This window comes from Eublepharis macularius, chromosome 6 (genome assembly GCF_028583425.1).
Source record: "Eublepharis macularius isolate TG4126 chromosome 6, MPM_Emac_v1.0, whole genome shotgun sequence".
Lineage (NCBI taxonomy): Eukaryota > Metazoa > Chordata > Lepidosauria > Squamata > Eublepharidae > Eublepharis > Eublepharis macularius.
In genome coordinates this window covers 143,504,557-143,516,771 of record NC_072795.1, presented here as the reverse complement: position 1 = coordinate 143,516,771, position 12,215 = coordinate 143,504,557, and the positions used below count along the sequence as shown (strand labels likewise).

The 12,215-nt window shown below is 44.6% G+C and overlaps 1 protein-coding gene across 1 annotated transcript in view; it reads right to left on the bottom strand.

Moving 5' to 3' along the window:
- GRID1 (glutamate ionotropic receptor delta type subunit 1) overlaps positions 1 to 12,215 on the bottom strand; it is a 1,143,434-nt gene that overhangs the window by 546,190 nt on the left and 585,029 nt on the right. The gene's annotated exons all lie outside the window — the stretch shown is intronic.

Below are 12,215 nucleotides of genomic sequence, written 5' to 3'. Positions count from 1 at the left end.
CTGCTGTTAGAGCCACTGTAGGAAGTTCTCGTCGGAAAAGGGCCTTAATGAAAGCAGATATGACACTTCTGGGCAGCTGGGTAGCTGTGTTGGTCTGCTGTAGAATAGTAGGATTTGGGTCCAGTGGCAACAAGATATTAAGGCTGTGAGCTTTTGAGAGTCCGAGCTCCCTGCCTGTGTCTGCTGTCGGCTGTTCTTCAGACCCCCCTGCCCTGTTGTTCTGGGGAATGGAGGCCGATCTGCACCTTCCCTGAATACAGCTGTGGCTTTTTGAGACTTCCTTGCTGTCGTGAGGTGGTGAATCTCTTGGTACAATGAAAAGAGCTCACAAAAGTTAGATTTTATCCTTTCGCCAAACGTCACCAGCTCCAGATAAGATTGTATAATTTCATCTTTTCCCCAAATAATACCCAGGTTTCTGGAAAGCTGTATCCGGAACTGAGTGATGGTACCAAAATGGCCCCCCAGAGCTATTTCTTTATGCTCTCATCATAACTTTTGAAGTTCCTTTTTCTACCACAGACTGGTTTAAATGAAATAAATGTTCACACAATTAGGTTGCGGCTTAAACTTTTGAAGGCAAGCTACATCTCATTTATCTATCGGAGGGATACTTCTAAATGGTTGTTGTGGGTTTTCCGGGCTGTATTGCCGTGGTCTTGGCATTGTAGTTGAGCTGTAGTGGGGTTGAGCTGAGTCATCCTGTAACATAGCCTAACGCAAACAGGGCACAGTATCTTATTCCAGGACACCAAAATACTGGACAAAACTTCCAACTACTTTGTCAGACTGCACAGGGAAGCCATTGAAATTCACAAGCATAAGCAAAACTTCAACAGGAAAGAAGAAACCTTAAGAATGAACAGAGCATGGTTTCCAGTTCTGAAAAACACCAGGCTAACAAAACATTCTATCCCCGACAATAGCCCTGCAGAGAAGATTAGCACATCAAGCACCAATCCATATGCAAAAGAACCTCCTCAGGATACAGTGAAGCCTCCCGCCATTAGCATTCCACACCCTGGGAAACTCTCACAGGATGACTCAGCTCAACCCCACCCCTCCTGAGTAGATACAAATGACCTACATCTTTTCCACACTGTGACACTGAGAGATCTCTGTCTTTTGGTGCTACACCTCTGAAGATGCCAGCCACAGCTGCTGGCGAAACGTCAGGAACTACAATGCCAAGACCACGGCAATACAGCCTGGAAAACCCACAACAACCATCGTTCTCTGGCCATGAAAGCCTTCGACAATACATAGATACTTCTAAAGTTTCTGTGTTCTCAGAACCACTATACAAAGTAGCTTTCCAATGTTCCCATTTGACAGAATTGATCGAAGCAACAATTAATAGCAAAAGGCTATCCAAGGAGACCAGGTTTATGAATCTGGGGTTCCTGGGCGCCAAAAAGCTCTTTGCACAGGACCACACGGGCTCTTCCTTTCCTACTGGCACTTTGTCTCTTTTCCAAGGAGCTCAGCATATGGGCTCTTCCTTTCCTCCTCTCCCATTTTATCTTTCTAGGCTAAAAGATGGCAACTGATTCATGGTCAGAGTTTCACTGACAAGAACGATCCTTTTGATCCTAATGTTTGGAATGTTGGAAACTTTAGTCTTGAAAAGCCCAATTAATTGGAAGAAGGTGAAAAGAAAAAAAATATATTATGCAGTTGTTCTACATGCCAGAGCAGGAAAAAAAGCCCTGGCTATTTTCATAACTACTGTTTATTGTACACATTGAAATAATAATCACAGTGACAGGGATGCCGTTTGCCGTCTCAAAGGTTTTATAGATGCTGCCACCTCGAGTGTGTCTTTTGCAAGCTCAAGTTCATTCAACTAGTACTCCTCCTTGCTACCTTTATTGCTTTATGGATCTGTGATACCTGAAGCACAACAGCAAAACTCTTTTTTAAGCGCCATCTATTCCTTCATATTAATGCAGAACTAAACCAACTCAGAGACAATCCCCCTTTTGGGTTGACTAACAATGTCACACTTTGCCAGCATCTAAAAATATCTTCCAAAAAAAAGGAATATTGTTTGCAAAGGATGATGAATGAAGACGCTGTTGTTTGGGGATAAGTTATCCACCACCACCATGGTTTCTGGTACTGCACTGAGCAACCGGATAGCAAAGCATTTGCATTAGAAGTATGCATCATATCTCTCAGAAAAGGCAGTAGTTGTTGAGACTATGGTGTTTGTGGAGTGTGTGTATGTGTTTTGTGTTGCAATTTAACCATACTTAGCTGAAAGTCCAAGAAAGACAACATTTCAGAATAACAAAAATGCCACATAACATAAGGAAACGGTGTTTTGTTTTGTTTTTTTACAAAGTGGAAAGGAATGCATTTATAGAAAGGCAGCGCACAGTATGATAGATGTCCAAGAGGGACAGAGCACTTCATCTTCTATGGACTTCATATCAGTATGGTTTGATCCACCCAGTCTTAGGGGTGTATGTCTGGTTTTGCCCTCACTCTATTCTCAAGTTCTGAATTTGACATTTTTAACATAGGAGCAGAGGGTCACCGCTCACTTATATGGGAAAAAGAAATTAGAGCTGTACTTGAGGACAGAAATGAGACGGGAAATAAAAATGTGCTCCCTTTCCAGGTGAGCCCGGCCACCAGGAATCAAGATCACCCTACCCTGAGTTCCATTTCTTGAGTGGAATAACGGGAATAAGCGGCAGATTTGATGAGAACTCACTTGGACGATTCACACCCACTAATATGGGGAGGGGGGAAACAGAGTTTAAGTATATGCTACATTTATATCTAGTTGAGGTGTTAGTGCCATATGCTTGCCTCTCATCTCCAATTCACAGGGGCAGAATCGTGTATATATGCCTACTTAAAACATGTATAAGCAGGCATGTATTTGTCTTATAAGAAGTCATAACCTACATGGCTAGCTGAAGACTCTGATATTTCCGGTAGCTGCCTTGACACTGAGAATAATCTCCACAACCAGAATATTAGGACCACTGTCTGAGACCTGACAAAACCATGGCACACATCTATCCAGCAGATACTTGAACACTGCCATTGTATTAGTTTGTTTTCGCAACAGGCCTTGTAGCAATCCTGTCCAAAGACCCACTTGTTCTCCAGGGATGTGAACTACTCCTTACAATTTAAGCCTTACACAAATCCAAGTGATGGCCAGCTAACCAGAGCCTCTTGAACTCCACCGGCTAGGAGACAGTGAGCCTCAGACCGGTGGCCGCGGATAACAGCGTAAGCTTAGACAGGTGTTTTACTTTGGCTATGTCAGGTTGCAGAAGGAAACTTAGTGAACTTTAGTGGAACTTTAGTGAAATAATCAAGAACTCTGTTAAGGGCCTGTCAAATCTTACTTTCTGTGTACAGATTCTACGACCATGATCTCTGTGAGTTAAAGAGTAGTAAGCCTGCTAGCTGTGGTAAAAAGATTATAGTTTAACCTTGAATGCTGAGGATCTCTGTCTGGAGAAAAAGGGATAAAATATCCCCTCAGTGGGGGATATTTCACCCCTCTCCGGCCGTGAAAGCCTTCGGCAATATATCCCCTCAGCGTTTACAAATTCAAAAGTCTATACATTTAAAAATTTCACTTCCAACATTGAGTCTGTGTAGAAACTTTTAAATTTGTAGACTTTTGAATGTATTACATTTAGATATTATCAAGACTGTATGAATACACTTTCTGTAGGACTGTAGGAATGTTTGATATATTCATGATCATTTTGGTTTGATCATATACCATTACAATATATAGAAATACTTTCTAGTTTCCCGGGTGGGTTTCCACTTCTTTTGCTTGTTCAGTAAAAATAGCTGTGCAAAGGAATATACTTACCTCACAATTAAATGCCGTATTATTCTTTTAGGGTCACAAGTAAGAACGCTTTTGGGAACACAATGCTTACATGCTACAGAGCAGTTAAATAAAGTTTTTGTCTTCCCTTTTTCCTGATTGTGGGTGGCTGAAGGAGAAGCCAGATTAGGATAAATCCAGAGGACCGCACAGGTCTCCCTCTCTTCCCCCCCCCCCCACCGCCTCCTGTCCCCATTGCCACCATAGCCTACCATTGCTAGAAAGAAGGAGGTGTGCTCAGTGGCAGGGCACCCGTCACCATCCTTCCAGAGGTAGCACACCCCTGGACACAGCAGACCGCCTGTGGGGTAGGGATAAAGTGTGGAATGCGGGAGACCCAAGTTCAAATCCCCAGGGCTGCTATCAAGCTTGCTGAGGGACCTTGGGCCGATCACACCTTCTAGGCCTAACCCTGTCCCACAGGAAGGGAGAACCATGAATGCCATACCCTGAACTCCTGGGAGGAAGGGCAGGATAGGATAGATACGACTGCACGTCATTTTCTTATCCTTTTTATGCGATTCCATTTGTCTTAACGCTATCTCGTGTCTCTCCTGCCATCTCTGCAAGAACTCTCCGGTCGGACTGTTCCATTCAAGGCATGCAGATTCCAATTCATAACAGGACATTCGATGTACAGTGGTCGGATAAATGTTTACCTTCATACCATTTGTAATATTTATCCGTATATAATGCTACCTTTTTGGGCCCCAGTCTTCTGGGAAAGGCATTTCCCATACACTGTCCTTGGTGGAATCAACAGCCTGGATCAATCTTGCTCAGCAGCACACATTAGATGCTGCTTGTCTCTCCCCCACCCCCCTTCACTGCCTCTGTATTTGCCTTTCCCTATTATATGTTACCACTTTATCTTATTGGCATTTATTGTTAATCCAAGTGGACAACACCAATTTTCCAAGCTACTGAAGGGTATCACCGTGCCTGCCAGTTGTGTGATGCGATCTGCCTAAACTAAGGCGCTTAACTTTAGATCACTGTGATTTCCCACACATCTAACATTAAGAGCATGCTGATAAAAAAGCCCAAATTATTCCTTTTACAATGGTCAAGATTTTCCCGCAATTAGCAACTGAGCCCCACAAATTCTCATTGGACATTATGAAAAATGTCTCTGTTGTTACTTAGCACTGTTTCTTTCATGCTAAATTCACATTCTAATCCCATAGTTCTTACTCTTTCATCCACTACCATCCACCAAGTACACATCATCTTTGAACATCCTCCAACATCTAAGTAAAAGAATCCGGATGTGAATACAGACAAGGCAAATTTATTCATATTGATATGTTTATGATTGCTAATATGAATATTGCTAAGGCTGTGAGCTATCGCAATAAAGTGTATGATGATGAAAATGAATACAATACACAAATTACAGCCTGTGTGACTGAGGGGCTGCTACGGCAAGAGGCCTCCCTCTGGAAGCTCTCGTTGCCTGCCATCACTCCAAGAAGTGGTGAGAGAATTTTTTTTTTAATGTTGGTGCAATCTGTGCACCAACATGACATCTGGGGGGGAAATCAAAAGTGATGTCAGGTAGCTCTAGGAATTGACAAAAACTCTATGGTAAAACCACTGAGGTTCCAGCTATTCCTAGAGCTGCCCAACATCACTTCTAGGTTTTCCCAGAAGTAACATCAAGGTGCAGACAATATGGTTGCCCCATGTCTTCACCCCTGAAGCTCCCACTGGTTTCCATGCATGGCCTCACAGCCCTAGCCATTGACCATCTGTCAACTCCTTAATGTTCTATCTGATGTTTTAAAATACAGCTTTCTCCTTTGAGCAGTAAGAAGCCTTTGCAAGTGAAGAGAAGGGGCTAAAATACCAAATGTTCCCAAATTACTTTTGCCCCTCAAAGTTTTGAATACCTCCTCCCCAGTATTTGTAGATTGTTCACTGGAGGGTGGAGTATAAGACTATTGATAAGAATCATTGTTTTAATTCCATAAAATGTTGAGTGACGTTTTTGGCCTTAAAACTTGCTATTCTTGATTACTACTAGTTTCTTCAAGCTTCTCTCAAATTGGTCATTCTTAACTGCTGACAAATTGTTTTTCCTATGACCTCCCCCAACACACACACTCATAGACTGACAGTAAGCACCTTATATACTAATAGCCATGCATCCCCCCTCCCCACGGATACTTGGATATTTTTCTCCAAACTTGGGGGACCCCCGAGGCTTGCAGAAAAATCTGAAAATGGAAAGGAGGGGTGGGGATTCTGAGGACAATTAACTGTTCTAAGCAGGCATCAAGGGTGGGGCAGAAAACACAGAACATAGATGGATACAGTCGGGGTCTTTCACCATGGTTCCCTTCTGTAAGAGTACTCTCACATTCAGTTGTGTCCATAAAGTGCTATAAAGTCACAGCCAACGTATGACGTGTAACAAGTGAAGGACTTTTATGCTGGCCCTTGTTGCAGGTTACAGAGGGATACATATGAGAGGGACAGAGAGATAGAGAGGTCAGGACTAGACATGGGCACTAAGAGAAAAAAAACTGAACATGGTGTTCGTTGTTCGTTGCCATCCACGAACAACGAACATTGACGAGCATGACCTGATCACGAACATGTTCGTTGTTCGTAGTTTGTGGGGGCCAGCAGGCTCTCCTCCGGCCATCAAGATCCCTACCACACCACTCCCAGAAACCCTACCTGAGCAGGCAGCAGGAAATGTTCCAATAATAAATAATAGCTTGGCCTCAGAGCCTGGCAGCAGCTCTGGAACCTGAAGGGGTAGATCCCTACTGCACCACTCCCAGAAGCCTTACCTGAGCAGGCAGCAGGAAAGGTACCAGTAATAAATAATAGCTTGGCCCAGAGCCCGGCCGCAGCCCTGAAACTTGAAGAGGTAGATCCCTATCCCACCACACACAGAGAAAATTCAAGCTCCAATGCACTCTCCCTGTCTCTCTCTCAAAATGCCAACAGCAACTGTCTTTCCCTCACTGTCTGCAAAACCAGAGCTGGGAGCCCCCCTCCCCCCTGCTCTTTGCTTCCTTGTAACAAATTTGTAGCTCCACACTTGAAAGGAAGACCTGTCTATCAAGCTAAATTGGGCTTAGATTGGGGTTTCCAGGGCAAGAGCAGGAGTTCAGACAATCCCTTCCTGAGTTTCCAAGGGAATTGATTGCAGGTGCCAGATTGTCTGGCTTGATGAACAGCAACGAACAGCAATGAACAAAGCTTACAAGGACCACCTGTCCATTTAGAATGGGGCCTCACGAATAGCTTGTTCGCGAACAGCAGATTGGGCTGATGGTGGCTTTTTTTAGTTCGTATTGCTGTTCGTGCCCATCTCTAGTCAGGACATGTGCACCCCACCTTTCTGTTCCGCTGATGCCATCCCTTTGATCTGCAGATTGCTACTCTCAGGGAACTTCCTTCCTTCTTTCCATCTTCTGCCTCCCCCCTGCCTGAGTCCACCCATCCACACACACACAGCATCCAACTTGCTTCCTGCATCCACCGGCATCCTCGCTTAGATGGATTAGACGAGATTCTCTCTCTTCTCTTTTCTATCTTGAGTGGAGTTCCTAAATGAAACGACTTTTATTTCCTTTACTAAAGTAAACAGGCTCCATGTTAGGCCATCATCTCATTAGCACACATTCACATGCTGAATTGTGCTCCATAAGCTGCTCTGCTTACATCACAACCCCTGCTGAGGTTTTCAAGGCAAGAGAGGAACGAAGAAAGTTTGCCCTCCTCTGCCTTGCCTCACAGCCATGGTCTTCCTTGGTGGTTTCTCCCAGAATGGCAAGAGATCCCCAGGCTACAGAGATCTGCTTCACAGGAGGAAATGACAGCTTCAGAAGGCAGACCCTCCGGCATGCTGCTCCCTCTCCTCCCTAAAATCTACACTCCCCAAGTACTGCCCCCAAATCTCCAGGAAATTCCCGAGCCAGAGTTGGCAAGGCTCCCGCTCTGAAATGCGTCTCCAGTCCAGACTAGGCTGCTCACTGCTGAGAAATGTTCTCAGGAGGAGGCACTGCCAGCCTGCCAGTAGTCCGAAAGGCTGCCCACCCACCCACCCTACTGAGCATTTGCCAATTCTCAAACCCAAATACCCGGCAGGCAAAAGCTTAACCACAGATCCCGTTTCTTCTAAAACACACACACACACACACACCTTGCATGGCCACACTCCTTTTGTCTACTGTCCTCAGTTTGTTTTGTACTTTTGGAGGGCTGCCTTTCTAAAAACATGTCTGATGTTTGAACTTCTCACCCATTTCTTAAAAAAATTATTTATTCTGCTTCTTCCTGGAGGACTTCAGAGTCTTTCTGGTCCTCTCAAAGAACTCCTTTTTTGCAGGCATTATTGATTTTATTTATACTTCCCTGACCTTGCCCTTCTATCTTCCCAACGGCTTCTAATAAGGGCCTCTGTTTTGTTACACAGCAGTTTTTTTACAGGCTGCATGTGAAAGCTTTAAAGGACATTAACGCTGTCATCGCATGATAACAGGATTTGACATATCTGCAAGTCACTCTGAATCTGATCACAGAACCAGAAGCAGACAGCCAGTGATGTTATACACCCAGGCTGCTGTTGCTAGCAGAGTAGGAACACTTGGACATTAATTATATTAACTGGATTACATGCCATCTAGTCTTAGTAGAAGAGCAGGCAAAACACATAGGAAGAAAAGACATCACATTTCAACTGAGGTGCATTTCATAAGCTTCTATGATTCCAATACAACCATAACTCTATGAGGGCCAAACAAAAAATCAGCCACCAAAGGTTTGTCCAGACGGGGTTTTTCCATTACGGGCAGCAGAAGGTTTTTTTATTTCCCCAGCACTTTTATTCTGACTTTTATCCAGCCTGATAAATACTTGCTCACTGATATGTGACTTTTTAGTGGGTCTTAACAATTTTTAATTTCCATCCTGGGAGAAAGCTACGATCATTTCTATTCTCAGAAAAGTCTATCAAAGAAACAAAGGAATTGGGGCACCAGCCCAACATGGATATTTTTAGTACAAAAACTAAATACTGGCTAGAGCCGTGGGACTGAGATCAGAGCAAAAGAAAGATTTTCAATTTAACCTCCAGATTATAATGTTTTACATTGTGTGCTCACAAAATCCTGCCACATACACAAAGTTGGTTTTGCCAAGTTATATTTTGTATATCGCCTGAGGTTTTTTCTTTGGTGTGAGTGTAACAAGAGTTTGCTTCTCTAGAATGAATCCTAGGGATTATCTTAATTGCTTAATTGCTTTACAGAATGTTAACAATTAATGTTAATTGCTTTACAAAAGTTTTTGAATGGTGCTTCATAGGGGTGTGCATAGCAGAAAAACTAGCTGAAAATACACCCAGAAATCACTGCTTTATTTTGTTAAAGCAGCTTCCAAAAATCTAAGCCAAACCTGGGAAAATAAATTGTACCAAGTCCCTCCCACCAAAGAGTGTGTGTTTCGTTTCGTACCTTCTAGCAGCAAGCAGGCACTGGGCTCACTGCACAGCAGAACAGCTCGTTTTCATGAACAGCATTCACCAATTATATCCCAAGGGGAGGGAGCCCTTACGTTGTTAACTAACTCCATGGGCGTGAAGGGGGAACAAGACCAATGCGTATGAGTGCATAACCCCACCCTCCACTCCGTAGCTGTCCAGGAAACGGCATTCGCTTCCTACATGCCAATTGGATCCTCACAAGGAGCGACCCCCTCCGCTCCTATCAGCTTTGGAAACATTTGGAACAAAGACTTCAATCATAGGCTGCAATTCGAAAGACACTTCCTTGGGAATAAGCACTATTGAATAACATGGGACTTATATCTGAGTAGACCTGTTTAGGATTGCTTCCATAGTCTTTTGGGGCTTTCTCTTTTTCTGAGTCAAATGGCAAACATGTACCTACGCCATCCCTTCAAAAACAATCCTGCCTGCCCCCACAGCAAGAGGAAAACGTATGGGGAAAACACAGGTCTCCCTAGGGGTGGAGGGGTGGCAATCCAGCCAATTGTTCCGCCTGCCTGCACTTGGGCGATGTAGGGGATGGGCAGCAAGAACGCCCCATTTTGCAGCGGAATGCTGAGCACCAAAAGGAAGGATCTGGATTCGCCTCTCATTGCAGGAACAGATCTGCAAAGCACAAGGAAACACAGCGGCAACAGGCAACAGCAGAATGCAAAGGGAGTAATTGACTGGCACTGCAGAAAAAGAAAAAAGTGAACATGAAGCAGGATTGTTTTTAATGTTGCTGCACTGCGCTGGTTGGAGCGCCCTCCTGCTTGGGAGCGCCCCCTGCTGCTGCCTCACCTGCTGACACTCGCCTTCTATGGGTTTGTTGTTGTTGTTGTTGTTGTTATGTGTGTGTGTTATTGTGCTTGAGGAAAAACTCAGCGGATCAACGGCTTAGACTAGAAGGGTACTAATGGTTGATGCGGTTTTTGGCTAAGCATGAAAACAGCTGCCTCAGAGACTCATCCCCTCCTTGGAAAGAACAGTATGCGCCTGTGCATGTGCAGCCATAGCCCACTTTGCACATGCTCAAAGGGCCAAAATTCCTGAAAACAAAACTAAACAAAAAAACCCCAAACAGATCAGATCCGAGCTGCCACCAGCCCACGTGAAACAAACTGGTAATGGGGCAGGATTATTCTGGAATCTCCAGAATCAAATCTGGAATGGAAATTTTCTCAGTGCGCACCCCTGGCACTTGGTACGTCCCTGTGTGGTTCCAAAGCTTTTGTCTGGTTGGCACTTTGCTTGGAGCGTTGCCGTTTAAAACAACACTGAAACAAAAATGTATACAATAAACATTTAGGGGATACACACACAGGAAACTAATTCCAACTTATCCTTTTGACTCTCATTCATCTGCATAGTTCAAAACACCTCCAAAAACAAAAGACCCCCCCCAAGTCCAATCCCCCAGTCACTGAATCCATTCTTAAAGGTAGGCTAAAGAAATCAACCAAGAGCACCAGTTAGCATTCAGTTTCAATGGATTTCTGCATTAATGTTATGCCCTTAAATGTCTCCCATTGAAATAAAGACCCGACTTTTGGCCAGGTAATGCACCAGCTGTCACAGGAAAAGAGGCAGTGTCAAAACAATGTTCTTAAAGCTTCAAGACCTACGGTACATTTTTCTGAATTAAAGGCACATTTCCCTTTTTAAAAGTTCATTTATACCCTGCTTTTCTCCCCAACTGGGAACCAAAGTGGCTTATATTGCCCTTCTTTCCTCCATCTCATCCTCACAACAACCCTTTGAGGTAGGCTATGCTAAGAGTGATTGACCCAAGTTCACTCAACAAACTTCCATGGGAGAGAAGGCTCTCCCAGATCCTAGCTTGACTCTCTAACCATGCTGGCTGTCTTCACTCTTATTTCACTTACGTACCTGAAAAAGATACGAGAGAGTGCAAGACCTGTGACTTGGCCCTGAAAGGTCTTAGATTCAGCATCTCAGCACGCGCATCTTTCTGAACATGACTAATTCTCAGCGCCCCGATTTGGTGCCGCAGTCATCACCACCAGCCAACCCCAATGTGCACTGGACTTGATCCTGCATAGCACAAAGGCTGAGACTAAGGAGAGAAAAGCAAGAGTTGAGTCCATTGGCACCTAGATAGTCCAGGCGAGCCTGATCTTGATAGCCAGACCTAGATAGCCCAGGTGAGCCTGATCTTGTCAGATCTTGGAAGCTAAGCAGGGTTGGCCTTCATTAGATGGGATGGGAGACCTCGAAGGGAGACCAGGGTTGCAGAGGCAGGCAATGGCAAACCACCTCTGATGGTCTCTTGCCATGAAAAAACCACCAGGGGTTGGTCTAGGGCTTTTTTTCTGGGAAAAGAGGTGGTGGAACTCAGTGGGTTGCCCTCGGAGAAAATGGTCACATGGCCGGTGCCCCTGATCTCCAGACAGAGGGGAGTTGAGATTGCCCTCTGCGCTGCCAAGCGGCGCGGAGGGCAATCTCAACTCTCCTCTGTCTGGAGATCAGGGGGTGGGGCCACCAGCCATGTGACCATTTTCAAGAGGTTCCGGAACTCCGTTCCCCCATGTTCCCCCTGAAAAAATCCCTGCATAAGTCAGCTAAGACTTGATGGCACTCTCTACCACAGCTCCTTAAAAAACAAGATTTTCAGGGTAGCAGTGTTTGACTGTCAAAGCTCCCTGATGAAGGCAGCTTGAGTCTCAGAAGCTCACACCCCGAAAATCTTGTTGGTCTTTAAGGTGCCACAGGACTCAATTCTTACTGTTCTACTGCAGACCAACATGGCTGCCCACCTGAAACTAACTTCATGAGGAAAGAGAAGGAACCAGTCAAATCACACTAGCGGGCAGA